Source organism: Acipenser ruthenus, chromosome 34 (genome assembly GCF_902713425.1).
Source record: "Acipenser ruthenus chromosome 34, fAciRut3.2 maternal haplotype, whole genome shotgun sequence".
Lineage (NCBI taxonomy): Eukaryota > Metazoa > Chordata > Actinopteri > Acipenseriformes > Acipenseridae > Acipenser > Acipenser ruthenus.
Genome location: NC_081222.1, coordinates 8,425,395 through 8,447,135, shown reverse-complemented (window position 1 = coordinate 8,447,135; position 21,741 = coordinate 8,425,395). Strand labels below are relative to the sequence as shown.

The following is a 21,741-nucleotide window of genomic DNA, read 5'->3' as shown; positions in this document are numbered from 1 at the left end:
TGGTCATTAACACAGGGAGGAAGCACCTTGTTTTAACTGCAGTAAATAAACAAACATCCATTAATCAAAGTTTCCAGTAGAGAAAGACAGGGGTCCTATGACATTATGTTGCACTGTCAAAACCATATCACTTTTAAATACAAGCAGTACATAATATTGTAAGAACGATAACAAGTGAAGGCAAGCACACATTTCAAGGATTTTATTTGCAATTTCAAATGCATAAGTACATTTATAAATATTCTTACAAAGCCCAATGAGATTCCCCTTCAAGGACAGTAACATTGCTCTTCTGTAGCTGCCTTGAAGATTCACATTTAAAAAAAGAATAACAAAGCAGAACAGCACACCAGAATACACCAAATTATACATTAACATGTAGTGAAGCTTTGACTTGTAGTCTAACCCAGCTAACAGGACTAAGTGGCTCTATCTACAATAGAGAGGCACGCGGCTTTCACACAACAAAGACTCCCTGAAGTTACTTTAAGAAATCAGCCCATAAAGAGCAGCATTAAACAGTTAAAAATCCCTTATAGAGCAATTAGCTTAACATGACATTTCAAACTTGTAATGATGTTAGCAACTGCTCTGAGTTGGTCTGAGGGCTGTTTCTTAAATAATGAAGGGGCAGGCTGATGGAATGGATAGGTAGAGCCCTACCCCTGACCTGGGTTACATGTTTAGAAAGTTCATGGCATTCAAAACAGCAGGAGGCTAATACAAGAAACAATATTCAAAAGCCTGTTTAAAATTGATGATTTCAATAGCAGTATATTAATGACAGCTTGTTATTCAAATTCTTTTTTTTGTGATCAAATGTTTTATTAGGGAATCAAGAGAACAACACAAACATTACAGTAACAGTTCCCATTTTTTTTTTTTTTTTTCACCACCTCTCCACCCTCGGGTGTCAGACACATAACCCCCCCACCCCCCACCCCCCGACCCCCCGACCCCCCGACCCCCCAACCTCCCGAAGGACCTTACAAACCCAATTCAGTCAGAGATAGATTCATCAGAGATCTAACAGAGTCTGCGGCCGATCTCCAGGTTCCCCACCCCCAGTGCTGTGGACCCGAGCAGTGGAAAGTTCCATATAAATGATATTGAGAAAGGCAAGGGTCCACTGACGATAGGGGAGGGAATGTGGAGGCTACCAGCGAAAAGCTATATTCCTTTTGCTGCAATAGTAGGTCAGGGAATGAATCATCATTCAACAGTAAGCACCAAATCGTAATTAAATGAGAGATTATGGGGCCAAAACTGAGTTTACATTGCTTGAGAGGAACACCAGAATAAACCAGGTCTTGAAGTCTATGTGGAGATACCAGGTTTTCCACTAACGGTCGCCATGAGACAGGAGCATTAGAATCAAGCCAGGCAGCACACACAACCAAAAATAGTATTTAAAAGTTTGGTGAGGACAGTCCCCCAGTGGATTTCTCACACTGCAGGGTACAGCATTTGACAAGTGGCGTTCCTTTCCATATAAATTTAGAGATCATGAAGTGCAATTTATCCCAATATCCAGTAGGAGGACAAAGTGGAAGCATAGAGCTACAAAAATTAATGTGTGGTAGTACATTAAGTTTTATTGTGGAGATGCGGGATTGAAGCGAGACAGGGAGATGCAGCCATCTGTTCAAATCAGCCTTCATCTCTTTGAAAGTCTTATAAAATTAATGTAAAATTAGTTAGTGCAGTGGAGTGTAAAGAGGGGGAGATTTCTACACCAAGATATTTACAATGTTTAACGAAAGGAACGAAATTTAGAGTTTACTTGTTCAGGGCCGGACAATGTATCCCCCTGAGTGGATTTGATAGACAGAATGTCTACAAAATGTTCATTGCTACGCAGTATCAAGGCTAGGAGGTGACGAGCCCTGCTACCATTAAATTAGCAATGTTGTCTAGCCCTATGAATAAGAAATTCTGCGCACTGCCTAATTAGGAGATTGGGTTCTTTTTTAATAAGATCTAATTCCAGTTGATAGGTTTCAGGGAAAACATTTTGTAGTGTATGTTCTAAGAGTCATGATTTGTTGAGAATAGAGGTGAATAAAATCCCATAAAATGTGGGGATCATCTACCAAGCCACAGTTAAAGCCGAGAAACTCACCCAGATTAACTGTAATGTTATTTGAATTGGTTCGTTCTGTAATAGAGTGGTTTTGAAGCGTCATTGTCTGGCTTGACTGGGAGTGTTAGTGAGCACAAATGTGCAAATATTATCAACGACATGGGGAGTATTATGTACTTCAGAGAAAAGAGATTATGATGCAAAAATTAAGTCAATCCTAGAGAAGTATTTATGTCTAATGGAGAAAAAAGTGAATTCTTTAATTGAAGGGTGTGACAGGGATGGCTGAGTGGTGATGTCGGGCCAGATACAGATACTGCACAGACAGGCAAGTCAGGTGCAAAGCGCACTGTTGTAACGATCACTCTGCACAACTGAGAAGCAGTTGCACTGTCCTCCCTAAGGAGATACTACTGGCCCTATTCCTATAGCTAAATAAGTCAGCAAGAGTGACAGACAGCAAAAGCAGGGACGTCAGAGGTGTCAATTTCACGAACAATCGGTTTATTATTGTGAACAATAATGTCAACAAATGAAAAAATGAATGAAATGAATAATGATAAGAAAGTAATTCAAATAATTGCAGGTAACAGGTAAGAATAAAGCTGGTACAGATAAGTATGTAGGGACAAACAGAAGGCTAAACAGTGTCACAAAGTAGAAATGAATGGTGTCCGGAGGGTCTCCAATAAACCCACACTCACAAACACAACACACACAGATAAAGACCAAGGATAAATAAATAGATACAGACGAAAAACTCTATGGCAATGGTGGGAAAATGACAGGTAGGCCCAACAAGTCCAGTAAAGCAGGGTAATTGAAATCCATACAAAGTAACAAAATAACAAAAAATACAGGAAACAAAGTATCAAATTAAAGTAGAAAAAATCCAAACAAAAAAGAAATGATCTCACCCACAAATAAGGCAGTCCAGCAAAGTGTCCCGAAATGATGGTGATTGTAGAAGATTGAAAACATTGAGTACGTTGAAATTGTTGAGACTGTCCAGTAGTGTTGAATTGAATGGTGAACAGTTGTTTGGAAAAAATCAGGAGGATCAGGAAAAAATGGAGGCTGTCACACATAAAACAACAAACACTAAACAGACCTAGAAAAAACAGCTAAACTTAAACAAGTAACAGTGAAAACAAAAAGAGCAGTTTAGATAAAGCGCAGCAACAAAAGAAAATGAACGGATGCACTGGAATTATCTAAGGATGGTAATGGATTCACTGAAATTTAAGTAAAGAAAATGCTGTAGTTTAATGGATTCCGCTGAGAAAGGGAGTCTCCCTCAGGCCTGATTAGCCAGCTTTAATACAGGTGCTGGCTACTAAGGAGCTCTGAGATTGGAGGGGTGGAAATCTGAATAAGCCAATGGGGAGAGAGGATGAACAGAGGGTGGTTGCAAGGAACTATGGGAAATGAAGTTTTGACCTGGCCAGGCTACTGACCCTAATTAAAGGGACAGGTGGGTGAGACTTACACCCACATTATGTAGCATGGGAATTGCTACACTGTGGCGCTATTTTTATTAACCAGAGACAAAATAAATAGGTTGAACAAAAACACTGCTCACAGAGCGAAATAAAAAAAAAAAGTTTAACAAAACAAAATCACAAACACAAAACAGAAAACACAAACAAATCCGAGGTCAGGCTGGGCAGTTGCCTTCACTGTTCCTAGATTTTTAGTTTTCACTCGTTTTTTCTCCCTTCTCTCATACACCCACATTCCTCCTCCAAACACCCACCCAGAGCTCAGAAAGCTGCAGGCTTTTATACTGGTGACCATCTCCTGATTAGCAACAAATTAATCAATTAATTAACTCGGGAGATGGTCACCTTCTGCACAAGGTTTTTTTAAAAATAAACACCCAGTACCAAACAATAACAGTAAAACGGTGTGCTTTTCAAATACACAAAATACATTCACGCGTTCCCACAAGCACAGACAATACATACATATATACCAGCAGGGCTTTGCCATCATTTTTATAAATAAATACATCTTAATAATAATGATAAAACAAAACAAATACATTTTATTTTTGCCCCCTTTTATAGTGTGCAGGGCTCTCTGCCAAAAAGAATTTAAACATATGGCAAACACTGACTACAGCTAAATCAAAGGTGAGTCGCTGCAGAGCTGCAGAAGCGGTTTGCTGTGTATTGCAATGGTGCCGTCTCGATCTGTCAACAGCAGTACTCATCACCATGCTCATGTCAGCACCGAGGATTAAACTGAAATCTGATAGCTCTAATAGTACTTTGGTCAATGAATTAAAGAATTCTAAATCAAATGTCGTTAGCACATAGACTGAGACAAAGGCATTTTTATTTACCCAAAATAATAGTTTTTAAACAGATCACTCGCCCATCTCGATCCCCCATCTGAGCCCAAAATAGTAATCTGAAAACTGCGTCACAGTACAATCAGAGCACCTTTCGTTTTGTTTTCTGCAAAGGCAGAGTCTGCCACACAATAGTACTTATTTGCCAGCCTGGGGATGTCTTGTTGTTTCAAGTGAGACTCCTGAATCATGGCATATCTTCTACCTATGCAATAAATCAAGGCAAACCACACGCTTATTAGGGGAATTTAAACCTGACACATTCCAAGATAACATTGAAATATTAGTCATAGGAGTCAAAGATAAGCTCACAGGTCAGAAACAAGTAAACATGGTATCTCAAGATCAGTTTAAACAACATTAGCTCAACTGCAATACAGCAAAACAACACAGCAGTCTTCATGATACAGCAAAACAACACAGCAGTCTTCAAGATACAGCAAAACAACACAGCAGTCTTCAATACACAGCAAAACAACACAGCAGTCTTCAAGACACAGCAAAACAACACAGCAGTCTTCAAGATACAGCAAAACAACACAGCAGTCTTCAAGACACAGCAAAACAACACAGCAGTCTTCAAGATACAGCAAAACAACACAGCAGTCTTCAATACACAGCAAAACAACACAACAGTCTTCAAGATACAACAAAACAACACAGCAGTCTTCAAGATACAGCAAAACAACACAGCAGTCTTCAAGACACAGCAAAACAACACAGCAGTCTTCAAGATACAGCAAAACAACACAGCAGTCTTCAAGACACAGCAAAACAACACAGCAGTCTTCAACATATAGCAAAACAACACAGCAGTCTTCAAGACACAGCAAAACAACACAGCAGTCTTCAAGATACATCAAAACAACACAGCAGTCTTCAAGATACAGCAAAACAACACAACATTAGTTGTATCAAGAGCTCTGCATCATCCCGTCAGACTCCATCTCGTCTAGCAGGAGTAGTAGGGGCCTGGTTAGATAGACCCGGGAGCCGGGAAGGACTGGAGACAACAAGCGAGTTCAGGAAGTCCTGCTCATTGGTCAGAGAGTGAAAGAGACAGGTCTGAGATCCGTGAGTAATCTTACACACTGCAGGATAAAGACGGAAGGCCTGTAGGCCCTGGGAGCGAGCAAGAGCCATAGGCTAAGAGAAAACACGGTGGTGCTGTGCTGTGATATTACTGTGGTCAGGGTAAAATCTGAGAGCTTTATCCAAGTTGTGAGGAGAGGTCTTCCTGGCAGCGGTGGAGTATGAGCTGATGGTCTGAGTACCGCAGAAGATTGAATATGAGTGCGCGGGGTCTGTCGGTCACCCTGGATCTGTCTGCGTAAATACGGTGTGCCCTCATGATCTCTATGTCCTTGCCCGATAGAGACAGAAACCACAATGGTAGATATGTAGTCAGGAAACCGATAGCGATGTCACCTTCTGAACCCTGTTCTAAACCTACGAGACAGAGATTGTTTCACCGATTCCTGTCCAGCTCGTCCATCTCCAGGAGTTACAGAGAGAGTTCACCTTCACATTACCATCCACCGAAGGACGAAGAAGGGACAGCTTACATAATCAATTATACCCTTTGTTCTTCCTCTGCTGACAGCATTTTGGAGCTTGCATCCTTTTGGGTTTGAGCAGCTGCACAAATTAGGAACACAGCTCTGCACCTTGTATTGTAATATAAAACACATTTTTAAAAATCAGATTTTTTTCTTTTTCACCATAGAATGCACTTTAAAATATGCAATGAGGGTAAATGACTAATAGGGTTTAAAGGGTACATAAGGACCTTTTAATTTGATTGTGTAACATGTTCCCTTGTGTGGCTACAACTGTTTATGTAAGGTGTGTGTATTGTTTTAATTATTGTTTTTTGTTTTTACATTTTGACCACTTTTTTAAACTTTTAACCTGCATTCCCTGCCTCAAGATGGCTTCACGTGTACCCGGATGGACCTCTCAGAACTACATTTCCCATCATCCTCCTGCTCACTGGTTAATCCATCTCAGTTACATATATTTACAAATTCCACTTCTAAAAAGTCTCCTGCATTTCACCATTTGTAGCTATGTGTTCCTTTTTTTCTTTAATATTTTTAATGAATTGCATGTGTAACCTATTAAAGTCATCATTTTCATTAATTTGCCTATTTTGATAATGTTCCCAGATTTTCAGTTGCAGTGGTTTGATTTCATATGCACAATATCTCTAAAGTACAGAAGCAATGGGGTGCTCTAATAAATGTGCCCGTACTGTAACCCATATGTTTCTTATTGTTTGAATGTGTTTGTGTTACAGGGTGATACAGCGCTGGCACTGTAAAAAAAATGAACTGTCATCTTCTCTTGCTTATTTTTGTTAAACATGTTCAAATCGGTTGCAAACATCATTACAAGTTTGAAATGTCATGTTAAGCTAATTGCTCTATAAGGGATTTTTAACTGTTTAATTCTGTTTTGATAATTTTATAACCATAAGCATTTGATAACCATCAGCATTTTATATGTGGTGTTCTCAATAAATGTACATTATGGATTACAAAATCTACAATTTTAAATGAAGTTTACAAATTATACACAAAATAGATATTTCCATTATTTTTTTATTCGTACACTAGTAGTTTTCATAACAGCGAATTATGCTTCCATTCATTTCTCTTGATCTCGTTAGCATGCAGTTTGATTAACAAGTTCCCCTTATCTAGTCATTGAGAGGAAGTGATGTACGTGACTTGTGATGATTAAGCTTTTTAAAGAGAAATTTGTTCATCATTGACTGAATTTCAAAGCATTATTGGATTGATTTTATTTGCAAATTCCATCTGAAAATCACTTGCTACTAAAAATGTTGTTGCTGTACTGCAAGTTCGATACAAAAACACTGATGTTTTAAAATCCCCTCAACTTAGCTAAATTGAATCGTTTTGAAATCTCCTTTGATGGGAATCGTTTGACTCCCTAATGCTGTGAAAATGCTCATTGTATCATTTGAAGAACATCGCCAGATTGAGACCCATTCTATCTGATAAAGATGCTGAGATGCTGGTTCATGCCTTTGTTATTTCTCGGCTCGATTATTGTAATGCTTTGTTTCCTTGCCTTCCGGATTCTGAACTGCGTCGACTCCAACTGGTTCAAAATGCTGCAACCAGAGTGCTGACTGCACTCACTGTTCAAACACTATACTCCAGTTCTAAAATCACTACATTGGCTCCCTGTCAAGAACAGGATTCATTTGAAAACTCTCCTTATTACTTATAAGGCCCTTCATGGTTTAGAGTTTTCACATTTGCAGGAACTGTTGGTATCATATGCCCCGAGTCATACACGAGATCAGCAGATTTGGCCTTCTGGTTGCTCCGAGAAGTCGGCTGAAATCAGGAGGGCTTTAGTTGCTCTGCTCCCTGCCTTTGGGACTCTGTGCTGGCACAGTTTAAATCACATTTAAAAACAGATCTGTTTGAATTGCTTTTTGTTGAGCTGGATTGCTAGGCCGTTGACTTTCTTGTTCTTTTTTGGTTTTCTTTTTCTGGGATGCTTCTCATGGAGAGCACTATATAAAAGAATATTGCATTGCATTTTATCTCTGACTGCCACACACAGAGAAAAGGGGCAGCACACCTATTGGAGAGGCTAACCACAGGAATGCTTGTACAGTAAAAACACATTTTAAACAGTACGTTTAAGTAGATGGAAACCCAGCTAACTGGTCATGCCTATATGAGGGCGTGGCTTACCCTACTAGATAGACTCAGTCTTGTCCCTGGAGTTCATCATCTGTTTCTAATACCAACAGAGAGGGTTTTACTCATTGATGCATCATTGTGGAAGATATTTAGGAGCCGCTGCCTGCTGACAACATCCTAACATTGTGGTAAGAGAGAATATATGGGTTATATATACTGTTTAGTGCACTATTCTTAAAATAAATCTAAAGGCATAGACTCTCTACAGGTGTCACAAATTTTTTAAATTTCTCTGCATCTTAAATGTATGTCACTTGAATGCTTTTGGTTGTGATTTGCCTGCATCGCCAGGACTGCTTCATCTCTATTTCCAGAATGATTTTTAGCGACTACAGAAAAAAACGGGCTATTCCAATCAGTGTGACATTTCAATAAGGAGAAACTAATTGGTAACTGCAGGCTTACTTTATAAAAAGCAACCATGTACAAACCAGCAATATAATAAATCTAAACAACGAAAAATCCAATACAGTAAAATGAACTTGTCGCTATGACCCTGTGGCAAAGTGGCTGCTGAGTGAGAACAGGTGCAGAGGTGATGCAGTGCAGGAATAATCACAACCAGGAAACTGTAATCCGTTTGGAAAAGGGGTTTCTTTTATTTGTAAACTCCCGGTCTGGCGAACAAACAATAACCTCCAGTAATACAAACCAATGTGTAAAGCACGGAAGTAACAATAATAATGGGTTGCAGCCCAAATAATAAACACACGTTATCTGCCCCACAATAATACTGGACATGGTCACCAGTCCCAGTGTGTGCAGTAGTGCTCATGGTGGGTGATAACAATTTATTTAGTGACTGTGGTGTAATGTAGTCCATCCAAAAAACTCGCTGCTTAGTGCCCTCACAGGCCGGAAGGGAGATTTACAACCAAGATTCATTATATTTCTGTCACAGACCCACTCAACAGTGTTATACTGCAATGAGATCTTGGATGGGTGCTGTTCATCTTTCATCTTTCTCTCACCAGATACTCTTGGCCAGTGAAAACCAGTTCCTTGTTGGCACATTCAATGCACAATGGATTCTTTCTACACAAACTCTACCATGGTCCCCAACAACACCACAGCTCTTAGTACCGGATTTGACCTGGAATGTAGAGATAATCCAGCTGGGTTTGCATTCTGGGTGGCTATGGAGACTCTAACTGCTATTCTGGGATTGCCAGCCAGTGTGACAGTGCTGTGGATTTTACTGAGGAGAAAAACTGCCATCTCATCTTCTGAGGTGTTCATAATGAACTTGGCTGCCATGGATACTTTGTGTTGTCTCAATGCACCCCTTGCTATATATAATTACTACTTTCTAAAGAATACAATTGCTTACTCAGTAGTATTTTTTCTACTTAATTTGAAGGTGATCGGGGGTCCTCTGTTCCTTTGCTGTATCTGTGTGGAGCGTTACATGGCCGTGGTGCATCCAGTCACCTACCTGGGGCTCAAGTCTCTCACCTATAGAGTCCTGTGCTGTGCTGTGGCATGGGCTATTATTTTCCCCTTCTCCTTCTACCTAAGTATAACAGCCTTTGAATTCCCTGCATATGCAGTCTCAGGTGTCATTTCTGCCTTTTTTATTTTCATGGTGTTCTCTAACATCTCTATCCTGAGGGTCCTGCGGAAGTCTGCACCGGGGAGAGACGAGATCCATCCCATGAAGAAGAAAGCCTTGCAGATGGTTTTTGCCATTTTAATGATTGTGTTATTTTCCTATTTCCCAATAGTAGCTATCTTCCCATTTAAATCATATTTCAATCCTCTGACATTTCAATGTTATATAAGCCCAGCATGCTATTGCTTTATTCTGCCCAGGAGCTTCATACAGCCTTTGCTCTACCTGTCTAATGTGGGTGCATTCTCTCGTGTGCAGTTTCCATGCAATGGGGTGTGCTGTATAGCACTGAGCCCCAGTCAATGAAGTCAACATATTCCATTGTCGAGCAAGTAGCTTCAAATTAAATGTGTCTGTCCTTTAACTATTAAGATGTTTTGAATAGAGAAGCCAGGAGAGACAGCAGCTTGGATTTGTGCTGTCAATTTCAAAACAGCTACAAGCACCTCAATCAGGCAATACATAAACATCAATGAAACTCATTATTTAAGAAACAGCCCTCAGACCAACTCAGAGCAGTTGCTAACATCATTACAAATTTGAAATGTCATGTTAAGCTAATTGCGCTATAAGGGATTTTTAACTGTTTAATGCTGCTCTTTATGGGCTGATTTCTTAAAGTAACTTCAGGGAGTCTTTGTTGTGTGAAAGCCGCGTGCCTCTCTATTGTAGATAGAGCCACTTAGTCCTGTTAGCTGGGTTAGACTACACGTCAAAGCTTCACTTCATGTTATTGTATAATATACATGTTTTACTTAGAATAAGAAGACATTAGGAATTAAACTAACTGGTAGGGTGGCTATCAAATATAATAAGCATAGCCTTGTAATGCTGTCTTTTTTATATTTTAGCTAAATGTGTATTTTTGAATATTTAATATTTTAATAAATTCTTCTAAACATATGAACTGCAAAGCAGCAACATTTACAGAAGTGTGCAAATGTGTTAGAACATCTCCTGACTGGTCACTTATATCTTTTATATAGTAACCTGCATGAAAACCTCTGGGTGTGAGAATTTACATTTCAACAGTAATCAGTGATATAGAAACAATAGGCACTCATGTGAGAAAATGTTAGACCACTTTGTGCTTTAAATAGGCATCATAAACAACTTCTAAAAAGTCTCCTGCATTTCACCATTTGTATTTATATGTTCCTTTTCTCTTTACTATTTTAAATGAATTGCATATTAAAGTCATCAATTAAATTAGACTATCATTAATTTGTCTGTTTTGACAATGTTCCCAGATTTTCAGTGGTTTGATTTCATATGCACAATACATGTAAACTACAGAAGCAATGGGGTGTTCTAATAAATGTGCCCGTACTGTAATCCCTTATGTTTCTTATTGTTTGATTGTGTTACAGGGTGATACAGTGCTGGCACTGTAATAAAGATGTCCTGCTCTGTCTCAGATGAACTTCTCATGCTTATTTTTGTTAAACATGTTCAAATCGGTTGCAGACATCATTACAACTTTGAAATGTCATGTTAAGCTAATTGCTCTATAAGGGATTTTTAACTTTTTAATGCTGCTCTTTATGGGCTGATTTCTTAAAGTAACTTCAGGGAGTCTTTGTTGTGTGAAAGCCGCGTGCCTCTCTATTGTAGATAGACACGCTTAATCCTGTTCGCTGGGTTAGACTTCAAGTCAAAGCTTCACTACATGTTAATGGATAATTTGGTGTATTGTGGTGTGCTGTTCTTCTTTGTTCTTATTTTTTCAATGTGAATCTTCAAGGCAGCTACAGAAGAGCAATATTACTGTCCTTGAAGGGGAATCTCATTGGGCTTTGTAAGAATATTTATAAATGTACTTATGCATTTGAAATTGCATATAAAATCCCTGAAATGTGTGCTTGCCTTCACTTGTTATATATCTGCATGTTCTGACTGCGGTGACACTTCACTTTGAGAGTCTCTTATTACTGTCTATTTAAGAACATTCATTACACAGTTCATGAAAAAAAATCTTTCTTACAATATTATGTACTACTTGTATTTAAAAGTGATATGGATTTGACAGTGCAACATGATGTCATAGGACCCCTGTCTTTCTCTACTGGAAACTTTGATTAATGGATGTTTGTTTATTTACTGTAGTTAAAACAAGGTGCTTCCTCCCTGTGTTAATGACCATTGAGGATTTGAATAACAAGCTGTCATTGATATGCTGGTATCCAAATGCATCCCATTTTAGGCAGGCGTTTGAATATTATTTATTTTACAATATTTGCGTTTACAATATAGCATTTATTTAAAGTATTTGCCAGTAGCCCCGCCATTTATTGGAGATCGGCGACTATTTGAGACTCTGCATTTATTATGTAAGATCACTAACATCTCCAAATACTTCATGAAAAAGCTGTCTGCACACAACCTTATAGAAAAAACATAAGTAAATGATAACATTCCAGCAACGTCATTAAAGGTTGTGTCAGTGGGTAAGTACAGTTTGTATTCTAATAATAATAAAAACAGTAAAATCCACTAAACACAGCCCTGTAAATATCAGAACACAAGCGTGTATTAAGGTCGGCTTGCAGCACAATAAAAAAAAAAAAACATGGTTTTAAAATTAATAAAAATTAATAAGGCAGGGCACCTACTCACAGACTCAATGAGGCCTGTGATGCTGGAGACAGCGGGGCTTCTACCACTGGTGCTTGGGGTGGCCATTCGCCCCCTGCCATGTGGGTTTTGGCCGAAGGGAATGTGCCTGACCTCGCCATAAAGGAAGCACCCCCCTTCCTCCTCCAGACAGGCGAGACAGACGTCCAGTGGAGCAGAGACTCGGCGGGATTGTCCCCGCGCTGCTGTTGCCCCATTTTCCCTCTTTGGCTACTTTTTAATTTTCCTCTTTCCATTTTTTCTTTAAAAAAAGCAGTAATCTTGAAAAAATAAACTACACCAGCAGTACTTCTGGCCTGACACGTGGAGGCACCGTTAACCCACGCAGGACACCTTATTTTACATGATGGCTGAGGCGGGGGATGTCAGACCAGGAAATGTATGAAACAGCAAGCAATACTATGGGTGAATGAGACACTTCTGTGCTCAAGATTATTTATTAAATAATAAACACTTTTAAATGATAACAACACAAACAGTGTGATGGTCAAAATAAACAAACAGTTAAACAGAACTGTAACAGGGTGAGATCTGTGCTGGCTGTCTGATGCATGTATGATCCTGCAGGAGGAGCTCGGGAGCTCTGTCGATCATGGCAGTGACATGGAGAGGTTGGGTGAGGGTGTGTGGTCTCTCCCTCCCTCTGAGTGGGCGGGAGGCAGGCCTTGGGGGGGTCACTCGACCAGTAAAGGTAATGTTTTGTTGTTCCTCTGCCCTGCCCTCATAGGAGAACCTGAATAAGCAAACTGCTGAAAGAACACCAGGATTTTGGAGAAAAGAGACCGAAAATGCAAGCGTGGCTGAGGAAAGCAGCCGCTAAAGTTTTTGCATTCATTTTTACGTTCCCAGCTGGGACTTCTATAGATAGCTGGGGAAGGTTGGGCAACCGCGAAAGTATAGTGATTTGCATGGCTGACAGGCAATGTAATAATTTACGTGGCTGACAGCCAATGTAAATCAAGGGCAGTAATGTTAAAACTTTACAATGCATTGGTAAGACCTCACCTAGAATATAGTGTTCAGTTCTGGAAACCTCATTACAAAAAGAATATTGCTGATCTAGAAAAAGTGCAAAGAAGAGCAACCAGAATTATCCCGGGTTTAAAAGGCATGTCGTATGCAGACAGGCTAAAAGAATTGAATCTATTCAGTCTTGAACAAAGAAGACTACGCGGCGATCTGATTCACACATTCAAAATCCTAAAAGGTATAGACAATGTCGACCCAGGGAACTTTTTTGACCTGAAAAAAGAAACAAGGACCAGGGGTCACAAATGGAGATTAGATAAAGGGGCATTCAGAACAGAAAATAGGAGGCACTTTTTTACACAGAGAATTGTGAGGGTCTGGAACCAACTCCCCAGTAATGTTGTTGAAGCTGATACACCGGGATCCTTCAAGAAGCTGCTTGATGAGATTCTGGGATCAATAAGCTACTAACTAAGGAGTCTGTTTTGTCCAGTGGTTAAAGACAAGGGCTTATAACCAGGAGGTCCATGGTTCAAATCCCACCTCAGCCACTGACTCATTGTGTGACCCTGAGCAAGTCACTTAACCCCCTTGTGCTCCGTCTTTCGGGTGAGACGTAATTGTAAGTGACTCTGCAGCTGATGCATAGTTCACACACCCTAGTCTCTGTAAGTCGCCTTGGATAAAGGCGTCTGCTAAATAAACAAAATAAATAACAACCAAAAGAGCAAGATGGCTTGAATGTCCTCCTCTCGTTTGTAAACTTTCTTATGGTCTTCTTATGTTCTTATGAATTAATTATTAGCTGTCGACCATCCAATCTCATGAGAAGTACTTTGGCAGAGAAGAGAGGCAACCTTGTCCCTTCCAACCAAAACTACAACAAAGCAGGTCTTCCACCCGTCACATATCTAAACAACAACAACAACAATAATAATACTAGTCTTTGTACTGTATTCTATCACAGATTAATAGTACAATATATGCTGAAATTTGAGTTGCTCGTGGCCTCCTTGTTTTTGATGCAGGAACTTTATTTTTAACATATTTAATAGACAACCTCCCTGTTTCACTTCAATTGACAAAACTGTTTCTCAGAAGATGTTTTTTGGTTTCAATATTTTTGACAAATCCAATATGGCCGCCAATGCGGTTGGATAGAGCCCATGTGGTTCCTGTGACAGAAAGACAATGCTTCCTGGTGGTAAATCTCCCTCCTGACCTATGAGGGCGCTAAGTAACGGAACAGAGTACCCTGGACTACATTAAAACTTAGCGGTCCATTTATTCAGCGCGTCTCAGGCGTGTCAGGTCCATTTTATTTTCACACGCGCAGTTTATTTTAGACAAGCTGTTTAAAAGTATTTTTTTCACACTGAAACAGGTTTAAAAGGCACTGCATATCAACAGGACAATCAGTTCTGCATCTCCAGCCCCGCTCCACCCCTTGTTCGCTGTATTTTTCACATATCTCTTCATAGTAGTGCATACCGATAGATCATCTCCTGATCACTCGTTTTATCACCAAACTCCTCAATAATGCGATCCAAGTCATTATTTTATTACTATAACATCTAAAAAAAAGCTCTGCAAATGTCTGTGATATTCTTTGAGCGCTGGATGCAGAAGCATCTATCTTGTTTGTTTATGTCTGTGTTATCTATGTGGGGGAGAGTGAGATGGATCACATTTACATTCATGTTTTTTTAGTGATACACAGGGGCGTGCATCAGTCTTGACCTCCCTCTACATTACCATGTTAATACAGGTGGGATTACTTCACCAGTGTTCATGCAATGCCTAGTTTATTCAAATAAGGCAGGGGATAATAATAGGGAATACATTTTAAAACCTTGGTTAGCAACCCTTTAAAGGGTCCGCCAGTGATAATGTTGCTCGTGGGTTGTAAAGTCTTCCATTGCCAGTTTAATCTGATGTTAACAGCTTACAATCTATATACAGAAGTGTGCAAATTTATCAGAGAACCCCGTTGCTTTTGTAGTTTTGATTTGTTGTGCATATGAAATCAAACCACTGGAACTGAAAGCCCTGGAAAATTGTCAAAACAGGCAAGTCATTGCCTGTCTAATTATATTGATGACTTTAATATTCCACACATGCAATTCATTTCAAATAGGTAGAGAAAAAGAACACACAGCCACAAATGGTAAAATGAAGGAGGCTTTTTAGAGGTTGTATAAGATACCTAATTAAAGCAGCCCCAAACGAATGTACAATGTGAGTGAGAGAATATAATTCTCAAGGAAGGTACACTGGCCTATACTAAAAATAATATAGAACAATTGATTAGACACCCAGCATTTTCCCAGCGTTGAGTTTTGCATCTTCAGGGAGACTTGTTAACTAATGCAACATAATCCTTCACGACAGGAGCATTTTTTCGGCACTGGAATAAAAGGAAAAAAAGAAGAAATTAGTAGCTATGTATATACATATATATATATATATATATAAATATATATATATATATATATATATATATATATATATATATATATATATATACAGTATACTCAAAATACAAAACTACTTGAGTGTAATATAAGGAAAGAGAAAGTTAAGAGAGTACCATAAATAATTACATATTCTAAAATATTACCTAACAAAATGTTTGGATGCATAATTCATATATATATTTCCTAAGGCGCAAGGCGCTGCTTGTGGTTTTCAGAAGGAAAGCTGATATTGTGGTCACATTAAACGACATTAAAATCAGTAAGAGCACATGTAAAGCATGCAAATATATTTGAAAAGATAAAAGTGAAATCGCAAATACAGAAAATAAATATTCAGTCTTAAAAAAAAACATCATACAATCACCTCTCAAACATGAGAAATAAAACAGTAAATGAACCAATAGCTCAGCACTTTTCAAATAACAACCATAACCTGATGACCTAAAACTTGTAGTTTTAGAAGAAAAAAAATGTGATAATGTACAATATTGAAGAATAAAGGAAAATAAATGGATAAATAGAATAGATACCATGATGCCTGAAGGTTTAAATAGAAAGGAACAGTAGGTCGTTTTGTTACTTCATTAACGATGTAGAAAATGACATCACAAGCACAGAAATAGATTTCAATAGAAATAAGGGAGTGTGGTTACCCTGGCATCAAAAGCCTATAAGTACCTCCACAGTTTGTTTTCCATCACACTTTCCCTTGACCAAGGCGTGTTAAACATTGCGATGGGGCTGACCGTGATTAAGCAAACGGAAAACCTCTATGCAAACGCACAGTGTCAGAGAGCAATGATCTTAACAGAACCTTAACAGACAATATCCCTGAAGACAGAGACGGTATCTCTTTAAAACAAAGCCAATCCTGGCCCTGCTTTAACTAGAAAAGTTCCTTCTCAATCACACGCTTGATCATTGCTTACCTCCCAAGCAGTTGAAATTACTCGTCTTGTTAGCAATACGTGCCAGGTGGATTTGATTTCCATCGACTTTCAGCACTTTAAATTTTTCAAAAGGTGGAATAAGTACCTCTTTTTCACTTTGGTTATCTGAATATTCTTCAATTGGCACGCCGAGGCAGGTGTGTATTATGAACAAAGTTCCATTTCCAAACTGTTTTGCTACATTTTTGTCTAGAGAGGTAGAAGCAAACTGACCAAATCGTACAGTTGTACCTTCAAGAGCGGCAAACTGGCCTTGAACCCCTCTAAAAACATCATAACATTTACCCTTCTTGGACCTCAGAGTTTTCAGGGCGTCTGTCAAATAAAAATGCAACGACTTGAACGGAAAAGCTTCGTAATGTTTTCCTCCTTTTCTAACTTCTTCATTGAACGTGTTGTAAACGTCCATAGTATAAGCATAGATTGCCGTGGCTTGTTCAAATTCAACGACATCCTCTTTTCTTCACCATTGACTTTTTTGCTGTTTCCCAGACGTTTTTAAAATTGGGGGTGTTTTGTAATTCTGATGGAAGATATTTTTCCTTAACATTCTTTTAACATTTTTCTTTCGCAACGGACATATTGATCATCGAGGGAATTTTCTGCGAGGTCCATCGTTATCGGAGCCTTAAAACATTGTATCTGAAAAAAAGAACGATATAAGACATAACTAGAAGAAACACAATTTGTTTATAACATACATAGCACGTGATTGACACATTGTAAGCAGTGGTGCAGTCTGTAACGCCATTAAAATATTGATTTTCTTAAATAATTATAATTATAATTAATTATTATATGAATTCCCATTGTATTTGTATACTGAACTTCTAGTAACACATATAGCCTAATAGGTAATCAAATAGGTAATTCTGGATCAGAAGCAGACTCATCTTCTTTTGAAGTCAGCTCTGCGGTTCTCTGTATGCTATCCTGGGAAGTGCTTCGTTTGTGTCTGTGTCCACAGTCCAAGTCGATGCTCTGTTGCTGTCGTCTTTCTCAGCATTTTTTGCCTTCTTAAAGAAGTTGTTCGTAACAGAAGAAGTTCCTAATGCTCTTTTCATTGCATCAAGAGGACTACTAACTGAATCAAAGTCGTGCAGGAGATGGGAGTCTTCTTTTTAGTGGTAGTTGGTGCATGCCATCTAAGTAGAGATGATGAGCGCCCTCTATCTTTATAAATATATATTTTTTATTTTTTCCATTATATCTTCTCCCATTTCCCTGTACTTTTTATAAACTTAAATAGTTTCCTTTCTCTATTTGTTTTTCTCTTTCTAGTTTTAAAATAAAATTTACTGATGCTGCTATAATTTCTATGTCCCTTCTTATTTAATAAGCTTCTTTGCTGATTCTATGTATTGCATGCCATGAGTATATGTTCTACAGTTTCTTGCTCCCCACAGTTATTACATTTTTCATTCTCATGACTTCCAGTTCTGTATAAATGTATAAAATAATTTAAAAGGAATAAATGCATGCTTACATTCTTAATATACTGTACAGTCACTATGTGGGGTGAGGGGTTGATTAAGCGATACTGCCCATCAATCATGGCTCTACCGTGTGATAGTTGACCACGATGAGCCGAAGGCGAGTGCGCTAACGAAAGTCAAGGTCAACTATCACACAGTAGAGCCAGCATCGAGAGGGCACTATTATTCAACTTTCCGTGTCTGCTGTTGAAAATTGCTTGATGTCTGTGCGCCAGCCCAGCTGACAGGGCTGTGATTGGCTGGCTTGGCAGCTGCGGGTACAGGATTGGTTGCTTTCGTCTGTGCAAAGTATTGATTGGCTAGTTTTGGTGCATATCAAAATACACATTTTGACCAATTGTGTCTTTGTTTAGTGTTTGCTGTTCAATAGACGTGAACTGAGGTTTCAATACGGCATGTCAAAATGAAACAGCCGGCACTTGTGCAGATTGATTTTAAACTTAATTCACAGTTGGTGCTGAGATGTTCCAGCAGGCATCTACTGTCTATTAATACATTGGCAAGGACCGCCATCCTATTCATTTCAATGGGTTTGTGACGTCAGACCCGTGGCGATATCTAGTCACAAACCCGATATCACCACGGTCATCCGGGTTATCACAGACATTTTCATTAAATATCTTTTAAAACTTACTTTTGGTCTTTTTTCATTCAAAATTCATTCATAGCCATTGTATAATCGCAATATGGCACGACAGGGTGTGTGTTGTTGTGGGATATAGCCACTTCTCGGGTGGTTGAAAGCACCCGAGGTGTGCTGATATCCCACATCAACACACACCCAGTCGTGCCATATTGCTTAATTACAGCCTGCTAAAGCAGGAAGCTGATTGGTTGACGTTACTGAATAATTTTCTAATGTCAAATATTTCTGTAGGCAGCCTGTATCCGTATCAGTCAGATTAATAATGAAAGACTAACAGGCCAATCCAGAAAAGAACATAGAAATCTAACCTGTGGAAACTCCAGCAAGATCACGGCAGACAGGATGAGAATCGAGGGCACGAGGTTTTTCATCTCCGTTTTCTTCCTTCACCAACCGGGCAAATCCTTTCAACAGAACCTATTTAATTAGGAACGAGAGTACAAAGTTTAAACAAGGCACAATTCATTTTACTCCCATGTTGTTCCATTGCTTGTTTTTATGTTCTTTCTTGTTTGTAATTCATCACATTCTACAGCTCACTTGCTCTAAAGTTTAAAGTGATCAATTCCTCTTTGATTCAAGTTGCAACCTGAGGTTGATATATATAAGGAAGCTTGCAATAGAGACTATTCAGTTTGTTTAAACAATAATGATTTATTATTCATACATTTATCCAGCATGACAAAACTTATTTCTAATGTGTTGTTGTTGTTGTTGCAAACGTTCAGTCATGTTAACGCTGTGTAATAGATTTTCTGCTTATGCATAACCACTGTTTGTATGCTTGGAGCTTTCCAATTCATTACATACAGTTCATCATCTGTGTTTCCTGGACCTTTATTTCAGGTACTGGTTAGTAATAAACAGGACTGCATACATGCCATATAGTAATATCCATTTTTAGCTGCAGTTTTAACAAAAAACTACTTCTGAATCTTGGGAAATAATCATTCTATATTACTGTACGTTTGAATATTATTAGTTTTGTTTGTGGAAGACCAGTGATCTGCCTTGTACTTGTCTGTGGGACAATGAGAAAAAAACCTGTAAAATCTAACCCTGTTCCACACCTCACTGTGCTTTGCAAGGCTTCCCTATGCTTTACCAGACCTCTCTGTGCTTTACAATGCTTCCCTATGCTTTACTATACCTCTCTGTGCTTTACTATGCTTCCCTATGCTTTACCACGTCTCTCTGTGCTTTACAATGCTTCCCTACGCTTTACCAGACCTCTTTGCTTTACAATGCTTCCCTGTGCTTTACCACGCCTCTCTGTGCTTTACAATGCTTCCCTATGCTTTACCACGTTTCTCTGTGCTTTACAATGATTCCCTATGCTTTACCATACCTCTCTGTGCTTTACAATGCTTCTCTATGCTTTACCATACCTCTCTGTACTTTACAATGCTTCCCTATGCTTTACCAGACCTCTCTGTGCTGTACAATGCTTCCGTATGCTTTACCATACCTCTCTGTGCTTTACAATGCTTCCCTATGCTTTATCAGACCTCTCTGTGCTTTACAATGCTTCCCTATGCTTTATCAGACCTCTCTGTGCTTTACAATGCTTCCATATGCTTTACCAGGCCTCTCTGTGCTTTACAATGCTCCCCTGTGCTTTACCATACCTCTCTGTGCTTTATTGTATATTTTTCTCCTATTAAAAAAATGAATTGCAGATTTTTCTCAGACACTAAATAGCAGAATCAGTCCTGACCAGTACAAGCAGGAAACTTAACGGAAACTTAACCAAACCCATGTGGGTGTCTAACGTCTATTGCTGTTTTTTCACAGCTGTGTAACTGTGAGATTTCATCAGCATATTCTGTTTTCATAATTGGTTTAGTTTGAAAATATACAGTATTTACTAAATATGTTTATATTTAAAAAAAATATATAAGCATACAAACATATTAAAAAAGAGGGTAAACTAATCCCTGTAAAAGTTCCCCATAGCAAAAGCAAAGCAAAGTGTAATAAAGTATAGAGAAAGCATGATACAGCATAGGTGTGGTAGCGCATAGGGAAGCATTGTAAAGCACAGAGAGGTCTGGTAAAGCATAGGTAAGCATTGTACAGCACAGAGGTCTGGTGAAGCATTGTAAAGCACAGAGAGGTGTAGTGAAGCATAGGGAAACATTGTAAAGCACAGAGAGGTGTAGTAAAGCATAGGGAAGCATTGTAAAGCACAGAGAGGTCTGGTAAAGCATAGGGAAGCATTGTAAAGCACATTGAGGTGTAGTAAAGCATAGGGAAGCATTGTAAAGCACAGAGAGGTATGGTAAAGCATAGGGAAGCATTGTAAAACACAGAGAGGTGTAGTAAAGCATGGCAAACTATTGTAAATGCAAGCATATAATATATATATATTCATATAAGGATCTAGAAATGCCCTTACCTGAAAATTCAAATGCGGTCAACCAGTCTTTCACTCCAACCGAATGACAATCGATGACTAAAGCTGTGCTGTCTTTATATACCCTCCCAGCTCTGCACAGCAGCAGAGGGGGGCCTGTGAGTGTTTACAGCAGGCTTTAGCAGTTTGACAGGTAAGCTATGTGTGGTTAAAAGACTTCCTGCAGGCTCCAGTAGAAAAGAAGCAAAGATACTCTTTATACAGACTCAGAAGAACAGGGGTCTAGCTTGTGTTGCTTTGGGGTGGTACATTTATTATCTCTGTCTAAATAAAAATACATGTGTATAACTTGTCTACTCTGTGTTTAAATAAATAATAAACATGTGCAGTAGTGAGCACATTGATTAGAACACCTC

General features: G+C 38.8%; 1 long non-coding RNA gene across 2 annotated transcripts; it reads right to left on the bottom strand.

The window, feature by feature from the left end:
• Positions 1-12,766: 12,766 nt before the first annotated feature.
• LOC117402137 (uncharacterized) lies at positions 12,767-21,478 on the bottom strand. 2 transcript variants are annotated; one of them, XR_009310160.1, is made up of 4 exons: positions 21,368-21,478; positions 19,278-19,373; positions 16,807-17,469; positions 12,767-15,807 (listed from the first exon to the last, which is right to left on the bottom strand). It is a non-coding gene; the product is annotated as an uncharacterized LOC117402137 (long non-coding RNA). The 2 variants fall into 2 exon arrangements; XR_009310159.1 differs by having other exon boundaries at positions 19,278-19,386; positions 21,368-21,449.
• Positions 21,479-21,741: the final 263 nt, after the last annotated feature.